Source organism: Lissotriton vulgaris, chromosome 3_1, assembly GCF_964263255.1.
Source record: "Lissotriton vulgaris chromosome 3_1, aLisVul1.2, whole genome shotgun sequence".
Classification (NCBI taxonomy): Eukaryota; Metazoa; Chordata; class Amphibia; order Caudata; family Salamandridae; genus Lissotriton; species Lissotriton vulgaris.
In genome coordinates, this window is record NC_141689.1 from 1638607390 (window position 1) to 1638623608 (window position 16219).

At 46.6% G+C, this 16219-nt stretch overlaps 1 long non-coding RNA gene across 1 annotated transcript in view; it reads left to right on the forward strand.

The window, feature by feature from the left end:
• The first annotated feature begins 5920 nt into the window (after window positions 1-5920).
• LOC147728290 (uncharacterized) overlaps window positions 5921-16219 on the forward strand; it is a 54573-nt gene continuing 44274 nt past the window's right edge. The window contains exon 1 of the long non-coding RNA XR_015309547.1: window positions 5921-6009. This is a non-coding gene — a long non-coding RNA (uncharacterized LOC147728290). The remainder of the gene's footprint in view (window positions 6010-16219) is intronic.

The following is a 16219-nucleotide window of genomic DNA, read 5'->3' on the forward strand; positions in this document are numbered from 1 at the left end:
AAAGTTTGTCTTGATTGGTGTTTGTTTTGAACCAGGCATGTAGCAGCTTTCTAATTTGTTGTTTTATCTCTGTATTTCTCTATGGTGCTTGTTTTCTTTTGTTCTGTTGTCGTTTTTAGTGGTATTAGGATATCAAAAACTTTCTGTAGCCACTCATACAGTTTTTGAACAGAATGTAGTGTGTCCAGATCTGTACTGGATTTTAGTTGTGTTTCTAAGTGTTCCAAATTGAGTTTGTTCCACGGTCGATAGGTGGATGCATGTAAGGTGGTTTTAGGTGAGTTGCTTTGTGTTGTTTTAATTTGGAAAGCAAGCAAATGAACCATTTGACTAGAGACATTGTTTGAAAGGTAACTAGTTCTGTATTTACAAAAAATGACATCTAGGATGTGTCCAGCGATGTGTGTGGTGGGTTTGTGGGCGATCTGATGCAGGTTCAGTGCGTCCAGGCCAGCGATGATTGATTGTTTTCAGATGGGGCATATTGGGTTTGATAACCTAAATCTTGAGGTCAGCCAGAACGCATGGGTTGGAGTGTAGTGTTATTAGGTTTGAAACCGTGTCTAGAAGAGTGTCTGGGAATTTTGCATTGCAAGGTGGAGGTCTATATAGGAGCATGAAGTTACAGGAGGAAGATGGTGTAGTATTGCATCTGGTGAAAAGGTCCTCTAAATCTTTTATGGAGACGTCCTCCGCTTTAGTGATATGTAATGATTGTCTGAAAACATCAGATAGGCCACCTCCTCTTTTGCCTATACGATTTTGGGTGATAGTATGATAGCCTAGAGCATGGGTACTCACAAACGTTCTCTCGGGGGGCAAATTTACAGTGTGGTTTGTGTCCGAGGCCCGCACCAGTGGGGGCCGGGTCAGTGGGGGAGGGGGCGGGGCTAGAGCAACAAAAAAAACTATGACCATGAGGTTGATCACAGGTCCCTGCAGTGGACACCTTCGTCCACTGAGCCACCAGACCCAGCATACACACATCTCTCTCCCTCTCTTTATTTATCTCTATCTCGCTCTCTCTCTCTCTCTCTCTCTATCACTCTCTCTGTCCTCCTTCTCTCTAGCTCTCTCCCTCCCTCTCTCCCTGTCTCCCTCTGTCTCACTCACTCTGACTGTCTCACTCTCTCTCTCTCCTTCTGTCTTACTCTGACTGTCTCACTCCCTCTCTGTCTCACTGACTCTGACTGTCTTGCTCACTCCCTCTCCGTCTCACTCACTCTGACTGTCTCACTCCTTTCCTCTCCCCCTCTGTCTCTCTGTCTCCGTCTCTCTGTCTCCCTCTCTCTCTGTCTCCCTCTTTCTCTCTCTCTCTGTCTCCCTTCCTCCCTCTCTCTGTCTCCCTCCCTCCCCCTCTCTCTGTCTCCCTCCCTCCGTCTCCCTCTTCCTCCCTCCATCTGTCTATCTCCCTCTCCCTCGCTCTATCTGTCTGCCTCCCTCTCTCCATCTGTCTGTCTCCATCTGTCTGTCACCCTCTGTCTCCCTCCCTCTATCTTTCTCCCTGTCTCCCTCTCCCTCTCTCTGTCTCCATATGCCTGTCTCCCTCCCTCTGTCTCCTTCCCTCTGTCTCCCTCTCTCTGTCTCCCTTCTCCCTCCATCTGTCTCCCTTCTCCCTCCATCTGTCTCCCTCTGTCTGTCTCCCTTCTCCCTCTTTCTCCCTTCTCCCTCTTTCTGTCTCCCTCTTCCTGTCTCCCTCCCACTGTCTGTCACCCTCCCTCTGTCTCCCTCTCCCACCCTCCCTCTCTCTGTCTCCCTTCTCCCTCCATCTGTCTCCCTCCGTCTGTCTCCCTCCTCCCTCTGTCTGTCTCCCTCTGTCTCCCTGTCTGTCTCCCTCCCTCTGTCTGTCTCCCTCTTTCTGTCTCCCTCCCTCTGTCCCCCCTCTGTCTCCCTCTCCCCCCTCTGTCTCCCTCTCCCTCCCTCTGTCTGTCTCCCTCCCTCTGTCTGTCTCCCTCCCTCCCTCTGTCTGTCTCCCTCTCTCTTCCTTTCCCTCCCTCTCCCTCTGTCTCCCTCCCTTTTCCTCCCTCCCAGTGCCCCAGCACATTTATCTGTGAGGGGCTGCCATTACCATAATTCCCTTAAAAGGGAGCACCAGCATCTTGTTCATTGCGACGCCGGGACTGAGAAACGTTGCCTGTTTTTAAAACAATGTGGTTTCTAAAGACACTGCCCTAAGCATTAGCGCTGCTTGTCTGAAGGACCGCAATACTTTGGCAGCTTCAACTGCTTACCTGCATTGGACTGAGTGGTCCCAATACTCCTGCACTACAGGAATTGCCAGCAATAACATAATTACTCGAACGGAAGAGCACCAGCGCTTCAACATGCACTGACTGCAGGCAAGTTTGGAATGCGTCTATGTAACTCAGAAACCTTTTGGATTTGAACATTAGACAGTGTTCCTGGATTCTGCACTTGTTGCTGCTCTTGCTAAGCACGTGCTATTTGATCACTGTATTTAAGATAGAACTGACCGGCCAATTTAGCTCGATGGTCCTACTGAGTCAATACAAATATAAAGAAAATAACACAAGTATTTGGAGCACAATTGACATGGTAAACAAACAAGGTGCCAGGTCTAACAAGATGAAGTTGTCACACACAGTGTGCGAGTAAAGTAATCTGGATATAAGCGCTGTCATTAAATAAACACTTGATGACTACATTAGAGACAGCAGGCGAGATACACATAGGTGGTGTATATGTACCTAAAGTATCTCTGTTAAACTGTTTTCATTAGCTCATATTTAATGGAACAAGCCCCGATGTTTCGGTCTCTTTCCCTCCCTCGCTCTCCCTCTGTCCCACTACCTCCCTCTGTCACCCTCTTCACCTCACCCTGCGTGTGTCAGCCTGGGCAGAGCAGCTCTGAAGCTTTCTGGTCTCTTAGCCTCCTGCATTTTCCAGGTCAGCTGCGGCAGGTGGCACATACCGGCTGTGCAATGTAAGTTGAAGTGCAATCGGCTCCACCACTGTGGTAATCTGGCAGACTACATTCTAATTTTGGAAGGGATTGCTGAACTGCAGTGGTGGCTCCTCAAACACAACTCATTGGGTGGCAGATTCCCACTTTTCCCCATCCAGAGCTTATTGTGGTGAGAGATGCATCACTACTCGATTGGGGAGATCATCTGGGGGAGGTGGCGATCAGACAACTCTGGTTTGAAGAGAAAGCCCGGCTTATATCAATCTGTTGGAGCTGCGAGCCACTCACCTGGTGTTGAAGGCTTTCCTGCCTTTTATCTAAGCAGGTTGCAAATGGCACAAGAACAGCCTGCAAAATTAGGTCTAACTCTAGTATAAAACTCAGCCATGCCAAGAAATACCTGAACATCATAAGACTAAACATCGATCACCAGACATCAACACAACTACATCAAACAGCAACACGCCCACCATCATATGTCAACACAACCACCATGATATGCCGCCAAAATGAGCATGCCTCCACACAACTAACCTGCGCCAGTTCACCCACCATCATACACAAACATGTGTAACAACATAAGTCCCCACACCCACCCTCATACATCCACACAACCACCAACATACACAAAAGCACCCACCACCATATATATGTAGAACTACACAAGGCCATACTTCCACAAAAGCAACATTGTAACCCAGCACACAAAAGTGAAAAAATATGCACAAAAAATTCCTAGATTCACAGAAAAAAGTAAAGTCAGAAGGGAGTTAAAGGTAGCTAATATGTTAACAATAGTGTCTTTTTAAAATGTAAGAAGTGATGAAATTATTGAGTTAAGGTTCTATCTTTGCTTTATATCACAGTTCTGTCATACTCAGTCAACCTTACCTCTCACAACTTCAATACAGTCTTGCTATGTTACCCACTTTTTCAAACAAAATGTAGCACATAACACAATATAAAACATGAATAACTTCATCATATGCCAACACACTACTATAGTATGCCATCACACTCACTGTAGATGTGTCCACCTAACATCTTAGGATAGCACATTCACCATCGTACAGCTGCCCACTAAAAGTTATATATGACCACTCAGGTTCCATTATGTGCTACTAGCCACAAGTATACGCCCACTCCCACCCTTCAGACAACCACTTTCATACACCCACAAACATATCCATACACACACCTGCGAATGCCGACACGTCCAGCCTCATCATAAACGCACACACTCATCATCATATGCCAGTACAATGATGGCCAGCATGTTCCTGCACAGTTTTTATTTACCAGTGTTGACGCTTTACCTCTCTGAGACCGCAGTCAAACAATCATACATTCTTTTACAAATGTATAAACATAATCAATGATTCTGTCAAACACGTCTCATTTTAAGGTTTCTCGAATAATATAACACGTGGAAGTTGAGACTGAATTAGTACAACGGGCCATGACACCCCTAGTGCTCTTGCAATCTTCCTTCTAAAAATGATTTTGCTTCCTCTGTTGGGATACCCGATGTAAAACATCTGTAGAAATGCAAAGTGTGTCTTTAGTTTATGCCACATGGGAAGTCCCACTACCTCCCTCTGTCACCCTCTTCACCTCACCCTGCATGTGTCAGCCTGGGCTGAGACAGCCTCCTGGCACACAGAGCCCCACCCGAGCACTTCACAGGTCTTTAGAAAGACCATTTGTATGTTAATGAGGCCTTGCTGCACTTAACCTCTTCTTAGGCCCCTGCAGCTCCACTATCATTGGAATCAACCCGCTGCCGGCCCCCACAGAGCAGCAGAGTCTCTTACACTCGCGCTGCAGCAACCAGCAGTGTATGAAGACACGATTTCCTTTTTTTTTAAAAATACAACACGGGTACGATGTCTGGAAGGTCAGCGGGCCGCCAGGGAAGGCTTGCCGGGCCGCCACCGGCCCGCGGGCCGTACTATGAGTACCCGTGGCCTAGAGGAACGGCTTCATGCAGGACTGGACCCATATCATCTCCCAGCCATGATTCAGTTATAAATAGTATGTCAGGTTTTGCGTCAGTGAGAAGGTCGGAGATGTGTTGTTTGTTTTTGGAGAGTGATTGAGTATTTATTAGTAGACAGTTTACAGAACGTGCTTTGGTGATAGTGTGACTTTGTTTTGTAGAAGAGTGAGCAGTATTTTGTGGGCTTGTAGCTGGTGTTCCTCGTCCAGCAGGCTAAGAAAGCATTTTGATGGGTCTGCGTGTGTAGGTGGTGGAGACGGTGGTTGAGAATGAGTTGGTGCACTGTGTTGTTTATGTAGTGTAACCTACCTGTGGAGTAGACATGGAAAAGCAAAGTTGTGAGGTGTGGCATGTTGCTTATTTTGTTTGCGTCTGTTTAGGGCGTAAGGTGTGTGAGTGAGGTGTGGTGGTGCGGTATGTCGGTCATGTAGTAAGTTTCTAAATTGTCCAATGGATGAGAGGCGGTTAAAAGAGAGTTGATGTGTTGGTGTTTATGTGTTAGGTGTGGGGGAAAAGAGAAAGCTTGGCATTAGAGTTTGTTCATTTGTGTAGTCTTATATATCTTGGCAGAGGATGAGGAAGTGTAACACATATTCTTGATGCACAATGGAATTGCAAAGAGCAAAACATACCCAAAGTGCTGAATCAATATGAAAGAAAATTAGGTAGTTTTATTTATTGACACTGGAAAACTGTGCTTGATGGCATTAGAATAGTTTAAAACCATTTAACTGACAGCCAAGCTCAATTCACACAGCTTCACATCTACACTTTTAGAGGGACTCTTTCCTCACTTAAGGAAGCGTTTGTGTGACAAATTTCCTCTAAACAAGTACGTACTGAAGTTAGAGTGTTTGTCATTGAATTTGGCACCCTCCTGAATTCCAGGTAAACGTTCACCGAATCAGCTGATGAAAGTGAAGTTAATTATTAATTTGTCAGAGAAGTCACTTGATAGCAGCGAGTTGTGCTCCAAGTCTGCTTTCAAGCAGTTGCAGAGGCTGAAAAAAGAAGATGTCGATAAAAACCAGTGACACCTGGGGTTCCTGCTTTACAACTTATCAAGACCTAACAGCCCAGTGAGGTAAATTTATGTGTGGACATGCATCCCACGTCTTGCAATCGGACACGAGAGACGCTTGACTCATGATATTGATGATATAAGGGAAGCCTTTAGTGGATCAGTATGGCACTCCAAGCTGCACCTGAATGCTGGTTACTGCCAGCTATAGCTGCATGAAGGGCTATGTACCTAAATACCTTCTTCACCTATGCTGGCCTCCACAGGCACAGCTGGTTAAGCTTCAAAGTCTAACCTGGGTCTGAAGTCTTAGAAAACACAATCTGAGTGATCCTATTCAACAAGGTTGACATCCTAAACTTTAGCTATGGCATTCTGAGTTATACCTGAACCGAGAAAGTACAGCATGCGCAACTTTGTGCGACCCAGTAAAGTCCTGGTGGGAGTACCTACATTGCAGATTAAAAAGTGCAAATTCATAAAACCCAGCCTGAAATTATTTAGTTGCATATTATTAGCAGCATGTGTAACACCAGATCCTCCCAGAATATGAAACCATCACAAACATGACTGGATCCTGCAGTTTCCTCAGGATATCACATAGCTTAGCTACCAGAACTTAGGGCCTGATTTAGGTCTTGGGGATGGTGTAAAAATTATAAAATAATTAAGTAATCTTACCACAAAATATGCTGCATTTTTACCGCATAATTTGCCTTTTCTTGCCGCCTAATTTACTCAACCGTGTTGCTTCATTCAAGTTGCCCTGAACAAAAGTCACGACCATGAGGTGTGTGCATGTACACTAGAAAGAAAAAATAATAATTACTGTTTTACCCAGGAATGTGCTTAAAGGTCAATGATGCTACAGTGGGTGACACAAGACATAATGCTTTCCATGCACAGCAAATGGTGCATGCAAAAGGGGAGAACTTCATGGGAATTCTTAATTATATTACTTATTGACAAGGCGCGTAGAAACCCTTGATCAGGTCCCTACAGGTTTGAAAACAGGGTGAAGGGTGCAGTGCCAGCTCGAATAAGACTAGCAATTGAGGTCACTGTGGCAGTCTGTGTGTGACCCGCTGGTCATGTTTGAACCCGGCAGGGCTAGCTCTGGCAGACATCCTTCTGACACCGAAAATGTGAGAATCGGGCAGAAATTCAGTTAGCTGAGCACCTTAAATACAAGTTAAAATGTTAGAGAAAAACAAACAAAAACAATGAAAGACTGCCAGGTCAAACATACATACATGCAGTAAGACATAAATGAAGACAAACTGGCAGTCAATATGCAGAATGTATTATACATAAAAAGTGACACATAGACAAACAAACATAAAAACAAAGGCAAATGCACAGACAGGACAGCACCTGGACAAAAAATTTAGAGAGAGACACTGACTAACAATTCCGTTTTCTTTTAGCACAAAACATGTTCTAGCCTCATATTTGTTTATAGTGTGCGCACATCGGGACATTCCCTCCTCCCCAAATTTCTTCACCTTACTGCCCGCTACGCCCAAGAACTTTCGGAATCAGTATATGTTGTCCACGGCGTAGCCTTTTTATTCACATCAATCCAAGTGAATCATCATAGACCATTACCAAGAAAAAGTAACCTTCTTGGATATATAAGAACTATTCACAGAATCACATTTTATCTGCATCAACATGTCAATAGCAGTAAGGGAATTAGGTACGACATTACATTTTAACATTTAACTCGGCCGTACGCTAGAACAACTTGTCTGTACATTTGGAACTTACACTTTAACTTTTAACTCGCCCGTACACAGGAACTTGGCCATATATTTGAACTTGACCATCTAGGCCGCCAATTTCATACTGTGCTGCGTACATTGCGCCGTCAGGCCCCAACGCGCTACAGCCAACAGTTGAATTACTTGACATCCAGGCCACCGCATACCGCACCAGCCCTCTGAGGTACCAGAACACAGGCATCCTCTCCAATATTGTACTCAGTCCATACGTGGTGGGTTAGGGCAGTAGAGTCCGTGACTACCGTCAGATCAGTCCCTCCTCCCCGCCTATCCACTACACTCGTGGAATCTACCCCTTCCAGGGTCCCTCGAATGTCTGCACCTCCATTATTGTGCATCCCCCTTTGTTGTAAACTGTCAGCGCTCCGCCACTGGGTGAGAAGCACCCCGGCGCACTCGCCCCCCCATGACACTGACAATGCTCTAATAACACCTACTGTTTTCCTACTGATGAACCTTATTCTACTAAGCCCCACCGACTTCCTGGTGGGAAAGAGATGAGATTAACAAATTGGCACCCTAGGCAGTTTTTAATTGACGTCAGTAAGAGCCCGTACTGTGCCCTGTGTTATTCACATGGCCCGGCACTTATGTTAGAATAGTGGGCATGGGAGTAAAAGGAACGTGGGCACCTGCCCTCACAGTTTCACGAGGATACCTTTTCGCAGTAGACTCCTAGAAATAAATTATGAGGATTCCCTCCCCATATTGTCATTGTTGACCACTTGTGAAGAGTGCTATCTTGCTGCAAGTGATGTACTTTGACAACAATGCCTGCTAAGTAAGTGTCACCTCCCCGGTGCTCACTGTTTGGCATGGGAGCAGAAGAAACGTGGGCACCTGCCCTCACTGTTTCACGAGGATACCTTATTGCAGTAGACTCCTAGAAATAAATTATGAGGATCCCCTCCCCATATTGTTATTGTTTACCACTTGTGAAGAGTGCTATCTTGCTGCAAGTGATGTACTTTGATAACAATGCCTGCTAAGTAAGTGTCACCTCCCCGGTGCTCACTGTTTGATGTTTTTCTCCGTACATTAGAATTTTATGCTTAACTTTTAAAGTTGGCCATACAACCGGGATGCCTTATTGCAGTAGACTCCTAGTAATAAACTATGAGGATCCCCTCCCAATATTGTAAACACCTTTGTGAAGGGTGCTATCTCTTTACAAGCAATGTACTTTGATAACAATGCCTGCTAAGTAACTGTCTCTTCCCCGGTGCTTATTGTTTGAGGTTTTTGGACGTACAATTGAATTTTTTACTTTCAAATTTGGCCGTACCTTTGAAACTGGCCGTCTCGTCCACCAATGTTCCACTCTGCTGCGCACATTGCGCTGCCTTTGCACTACTTGACATCCAGGGCAGGACCCCGAGCCAACTGTTGCCCTACTTGACATCATGGCCGGGCACCGACTATTATTGGAGAACATATCTGCTACAGTCTCTTCCGAGGTTTCACCTGCAATGAATCCGCTCTCTTCCCAAGGTAATTTGCAGAGAAATAAGTCTGCATCACCCCAACTCCTCCATCATCCGGCAGGAGGGGAGCACTGCATCCTGCTTTGGCCTCCTGGGCAGCGGTTTAGTGGCACCCTAGCAAGCCCATACTGTGCACTGAGTTATGTCCATGGGGCCTTTATGTCTGAATAATGGGCTTCAGATTAGAGGAGATTTGTGCCCCTGCCCTCGCTGTTTACAAGGAAAGCACCACTACCGGTATACCTGATCACAGGAGATTCTTCACCACCACCAGGAAGGGAGGAGCACTGTATACCGCATTGTCCCACTGGGTAGTTCTTAACTGACATCAGAGCAAGCCAGAAATGTGCACTAACTTATTACTTATCTGGCACTTACGTTTGCAAAAAAGGGGTTTGGAGCAGCCAAAGTTAGAGCATCCGCCCTCAATGTATGCACGGAAAACACTGCCCCAAGCTATAACGCTACGCCAGGCCTCCTCCGACTCAGCCCTACAGAAACCTCACTCCACATCGACGACGCTCTCGACGACGCGCCTGTAGCCAGGCTGTGGTCCGAGGGGACAAAGAGAACGAAACCCCTGGAGCACAGCCTTAAATACCCCTGGTAAGTTTTGTTTCCGATAAGTTACGTTTTTCCACACTGCCAGCCCTTCATTATCCGGCCAGCCCCACCTCCTTCTCTGGTTCCCGGAGGAGGCTCAGCCCTGTGGCGCAACTATGTGCGCCCCTCCCCTAATCGTGGGGGCTGCCTGTTCAATGCTGTAAAGTCAAGTATCGCATTCAGTTGACTGTATGCACCTATAGCGGCAGGGAGAATACATGTCACAATATTATTTTCCAATCCATGCAATACTGCTAAGTAGTGTCTAATAACAAGGTGAGCATAAAATGGTGATGTAACCCCCAGGAGAAGAGATCACCCATGCGAATGGCAGTCGCAGGGCACGGTGGCCAGCCAACTGTACCAGCCTCTGTGGAATGTAATTAGGATAGATTTCTCAAAATAACATTTCCTGCATCCCCCCTTCTAAAAACCCCGGCAACAAAATATTTATATGCCATCGCAGGACAGCCAGTAATATAGCGGCTAAGGTTTCAGATTATGTGTGACATTTTCATAATTTCAGTGTAATTATGAGTGACATTCGACGAGTATGAGTGACTTTTTCTCACGAGCAAAATCAAGCAATGAAGACGAGGGAAGCGTAAATATCAGAAATGACACCCATTTGAGCAACAATAAACTCTAAGATCTTAAAAGTGCTGCAAAGAATCAGAAATGGAAGGGCTAACCTAGTGCCCTTGTAACCTGATCGTACTGTACAACAAGGCTAGATCTGACACCTGTGAGTGTTGTCGGGATAGTTGGCAGAAATGCTATTAAAACAGATCCTGGATTAGCCAGTCTATTCTGATGGGGCCACCTGGCTGGCTCCTCCCTGGCAATCAAATGAAGAGCTGAGCATCTGCAGTCTGAACTGCAAGCCGCTCTCTGTCCCACGTGGGATTAATAATTATTATTTAATTTGTACACAAATAGTCCCAACTAACCTTCCGTAAAGAACTGCACTACTATGCATACTTGTCCTTAATATGTGAATAACTAGTTGCTCTGGATACACTACAAGGTAACACAATAATTATTTGTCCTTTTGCAATAAGAGCCAATGTCAGAGTAATGACGTGCAATACAATACACTTGTTTGTGCAATATAACCAACTTTTTGATTTAAGATTCAGTGTTACCTTCACTGTCATGATATCTATATCTATACTACTATTATAAAGAGAGAACTGGGAACCTTTGGGCCAGGTAAACTCCAGAAGTACACCACCAATCACCACACCCAATACAGCGTTGGAAAGGGGAGGTCCAGGAGATGGCCATAGGCTATAAATCACCACACCATATACATTAGGGGGGGGGGAGAACGTTAGGGGAAAAGTAGTCCTTAGGCATAGGTATACAGTGATTGATCGCGGCGTTCAGCGTCAGCGTCATGGGCCCATAACGCGGCGTTTAGTGCATACAACGTGATAGCGTGTGGGCGTGACGCGAGGAGGAGCGCGGAACCGACACTCGGTTCACTGCAATGTGCGCCACTGGAGCCATGGGGAGGAGCGGCGAAAGTGCAGCCGTAAACAACAAAAGTAAGGCGGCGTTCCTGGAGCCGTGGGGAGGAGCGGCGAAAGTGCAACCAACACCCGGTTCACTGCAATGGCGTTCCTGAGGCCGTGGGGAGGAGCGGCGAAAGTGCAACAAACACCCGGTTCACTGCAATGTGCGCCACTGGAGTCGCGGGGAGGAGCGACGAAAGTGCAGCCGTAAAGAAGAAAAGTAAGGCGGTGTTCAGCCTACGGCCAGGAGAGCGGGGAGGAGAGCGGAAGTAAGTGTACTCGAGTGATAGTTTGAACCGACACACGGTTCACTGCGGAGGACCGCGGAAGTGAGTGTACTCCAGTGATAGAGTGAGGATGAGGTGACTGGGCTCAGGAGATTGGGGGGTAAGGTGCGCAGGCTCTCACAACAGAAGGACAAGTACTTTGAGGGGAACACACAGAAAGGAGCTGGCCGTGTCCAGGTTGTACAATGTTGGTGACTACAGGAGATTGGGGGGGGGGGGGAAGGTGCGCAGGCTCTCACAACAGAAGGCCAAGTACTTTGAGGGGAAGTGGGCAAAAAGGGCTGATTGCTAAAACACAGAAAGGAGCTGGCCGTGTCCGGGTTGCGCAATGCTGGTGACTACCTTTCACCTCGCAAAGCCTACCCGGACAACGTCGGGACGGGCTGCTAGTATTATTTATAAAGTGAGCGCTTCGCTAAGCTGGCTTAACGGTAAAGGTGTGCACATCACTTATTTCCAACCAGGGGGTCCAAAAAAATTCACCTACTCTGCAATATAATGTTCTTCTTAGAGATGCTGGTAGATTTGGGATGCTTTACCTTTATCGTTAAACATATCATGTAGCTGTTCTTTAGGTATCTATTTTTCTGCGATAGGCTAGCAAGTGTGAATCATAAACTTATAAAGCTAAAACTTGGAAGTCTGAATTCTTCATCCTTCCCATTTGATTCGTCGTTTTTATTTCAGCTCGATGCATTAATGTACCGTAGCTAATGTGTGTTAACTCGTTCCGTGCTCATGACGGCTCCCGGCCGTCATGAGTCACGGTAATCATATGCTCATGACAGCCGGGAGCCGTCCGAACGTTGCCGCTCCGAGCATGCACGATTAATTCCCCACCTGTGCGGGCGAATTAATCAGTGGGCAGAGTTCGGACGACTCCTAGCCGTCATGAGCACACGCCTACTGTGACTCATGACGGCCGACCCCTGCACCTCGGTAAAATTAACACTGCAGCGAAGGGGTTAAATCACACTGAAATCGGAGCTTATGTTTTGCTTTGTGTGTGTAAATCGACTAACCAATTGCACAGTTTTATTCACTAACTTCTTACATAAATGCGAAAATACGCCTCGAAAGGCACCCTTTACTTTGATGTATTCATCCCAGTATTGTGATTATATTTATGTTTCCAGAATACAGGTTTATCTCCTTGGGCCAAATCTATAAGCAAACAGGATGTGAGAGGCCCCTGAACATGGATCTTTTCCCAGCTGCCTAGTAATCATTCAGAGGGTCAACAGATATTAGAGGACTCGACAGCCGCCGCAGGCAGTACTAACCAGCATTGAGCAAGCCTCAAGAGAGTCTCTGAGTAGTCAGGCTGACTGAGGCACACACAGGTGACAGAGCCAGCCAGGCTGTTGAAGCATGAGAACATTAAAAGGAGCCTGCCTTGCCAATAAACAAGCTTTTATAAGCTAACAGTTATCGGCCGCATATTTAACAATGTATTTTCGGTCCGTGTGCGGTGCTTAAGCCTTTTTTTCATCATAATTCCGGAATAGCGTGGATCGTCTGGCAACTGGTAACCAATGCAGTGCTTTCAAGGCAGGGGAGATGCGGTCATGTGACTTTATATGTAAGATTAGTCTGGCAGCCTAGTTCTGAATCCATTTTTGTCTTTTTATGGTCGTTAAAGGTGATCCGTGGTAGAGGTAGTTTGGCTGAATCAAGAGAGATGGTATCCTGGACCTTGAGTGGAAATCCCATAAGGGGGTAAGATTTGTCGTAGAGTTATTCTAGTGACAAATCTTGATCTTGCTAGTTTGTCCATTTGGGCATTCATTGATAGCTTGGAGCCCATTGTCATTCAGAGGTTTCTTACTTCCTTCAATACTTTAGGAGGTGTTCCCAGATCATCAGGCCAAGTGGCGAGGGGGTCATAATATTTCCAATCGCCACGTGTGAGTATTTCCGTTTTTGAAGCATTCAATTTGAGATGGCTCCACATCATCCATTGATCCACAGCTCTGAGACTACTTAAAACTGGCGACTTTCCAATGTCTTTATATCATTCTACTGGAAGTAGTATTTGTGTGTCATCTGCATAGTTATATCACTTGAGGTGAAATTGATTGATCAATGCTGGTAATGACTTCATTTAGATGTTGAAAAGCATGGCTGAGATGATGCCTTGAGGGACCCCTGCTTTTGTGAAATACATTTTGGATGAGAAAGGGGGGTTATGGATGACATTCGTTCTGTTACGAAGGTAGGATGTGATTTAGTCTAGATCAGTCCCCCTCTATGCCAGCTTCTTAGAGTCTTTGTATCAGAGTGTCATGGTCAACCATGCCAAAGGCAGCCGAGATGTCCAAGAGAAGTAGTGCAGCAACCCTGTTCCGGTCAACTGTGTTCTTCGGGTAATCCCAGATGGCAACAAGGGCAGTTTCTGTGGCTCTGTGGCTCTTCCTGGACGAAATCCCATTTGGAAGTCTGAAAGTATGGCATTATTTTCAATGAATTGTGACATCTGTGCGAATGCTGCTCTTTCTATCAGTTTGCCAGGAAACGTCCATTTGTAATCGGTCTGTAGTTGTCAGGGTTCAGCGGGTCCAAGTTTGTTTTCTTCAGTAATGGGCGTATGTATGACTTTTTTTTATTACTTCTGGAAATATTCCAGTAGTAAAGGAATTGTTGATGATTCTTCTTACTGGTGTAGCAGCAGAGGTTGTTAGAAGAATTCTCTTGAAGTTCTAATTGAATGAATGAATTGCACACTTGGTATAGCGCATGGCTACCCTAAGGCATCCCAGCGCTTTGACCCAGGGCAAATCACCACCACTCATCGGAAAAGGAAGGTCTTGAGTTGTTTCCGAAACACAAGGTGGTTTGGTTGAAGTCGGATGCTCTCAGGTAGATTGTTCCAGAATTTAGCAGTTTGCAGGGAGAACAACCGTCCCCCCATTCGGGATCTTTTGATCCTTGGGATTGTCAAAAGATTACGTTCACTCGACCTAAGGGCTCTAGAGGGTCGATATGGGCAAAAGAGTGGGCACAAAATAGCAGGACCGTTATTTGTGATAAATTTGTGGACCAGGCCAGGGTCGGATTGGGATTGAAAATCGGCCCGGGCACACACAAAAAAATCGGCCCCCATTTACATAATGCCTTTCCTCATATCACTGCAGCAAAAAGGAGGAGTGGGGGGCTTAAAAAATGCACGCATTAGTTTACACTAGTGAAACACACCTGTAAACAAGTGAGGCCACTTCTACTGTGGCCCCCTGCCCCGCTCAGTATGTGCACACATTAATGGGCCGGCCAGCGAGACAAAGGGAGTGTGACACCTCTTCCTGTTGCTAAACCCGGGGTGGGGGACGGTGTTGGTGGGCGGTGATAATGAGCACCCATCTGCCTGCACAGAGGCCACTCAGCCACCCACTAGGCCGCTGGCTATATACCGAAAATAGAGACACTGCCCAAATCGGCCCCAGACTGCTCAAAAAAGAAGCCCACGGCAGGAACTCAGACACCGGCCCCTCGGGCATTGCCCGAGTGCCCGCGTTACCAATCCGAGGCTGGACCAGGCACATGGCCTTAAATCCTATCCTCTCCTGAATCGGGAGCCAGTGTAGAGCAGGCTTAACCGAGCTGTGTCCAGGTACTTTGACTAATAGTCGGGCAGCGCAGTTCTGAACTGACTGCAGAATTTTGATAGTGCCCATCGGAGCTCCAAGATAGAGTGCGTTAGAATAGTCCAGTCGAGGGAGGATCAAGGACTGGACCAGGAGCCGTCTGGTATCCGGTGGGAGGAGGTTCAAAACCTTCCTTAGTACCTTGATCAGGCCAAAACATGTTGCGGCAACCTTCCTTGCCTGCACCTGAAATCCGAGAGAGGGGTCAAGCCAGACTCCCAGACTCTTGATTTTTTTTTATTGGGGACCGGGGGGGGACCCAGACAGCTCGGCCACCATGGATCGAGGTTCATGGGGGCCTTGTACCCCATGATCCTGATCTCAGTTTTTGTTCCATTCAATTTCAGAAATGAGGCTTCCATCCACTCACAAACCCTTGTGAGACAGGGGGACAGATTGTTTGGTCCAAAGGTCCCAGCCTCAGATCTAGTTAGAGAGACCACTAACTGAGTGTCATCGGCGTATGTGACCAATTTAATTCCCCAGGGAAGCACCACCTCGGCCAAAGGCCTCATATAGATATTAAATAAGGTGGGACTTAGTGACGATCCCTGGGGAACGCCGTAGTGTAGGGGGAGCTGTCTTAATGTAACATCCCCTTCGAAAACAGAAAATGTTCTTTCTGCTAGGAAGGATTGTAGCCATTTAAGGGCCACCCCGGAGATACCAGCCTCCCATAGACGGCGGATCAGCAAAGAGTGATTAACTGTGTCGAAGGCTGCGCTGAGGTCCAAAAGGACCACCGCCGCGCAGCCTCCTGCATCTACAATCTTCCTCGCTTCCTCCACTACAAAAACCAGGGCAGTCTCAGTGCTCTGTTTGATTCTAAAACCTGTTTGAGTAGGGTGTAGCACTGCCTCATTTTCAATAAAGGCGGATACGGCTAGATTTACATGCTTCTCCGTAATTTTACTCATCCCTGGCAACAGGGAGATAGGGCGGTAGTTTGACCAATCC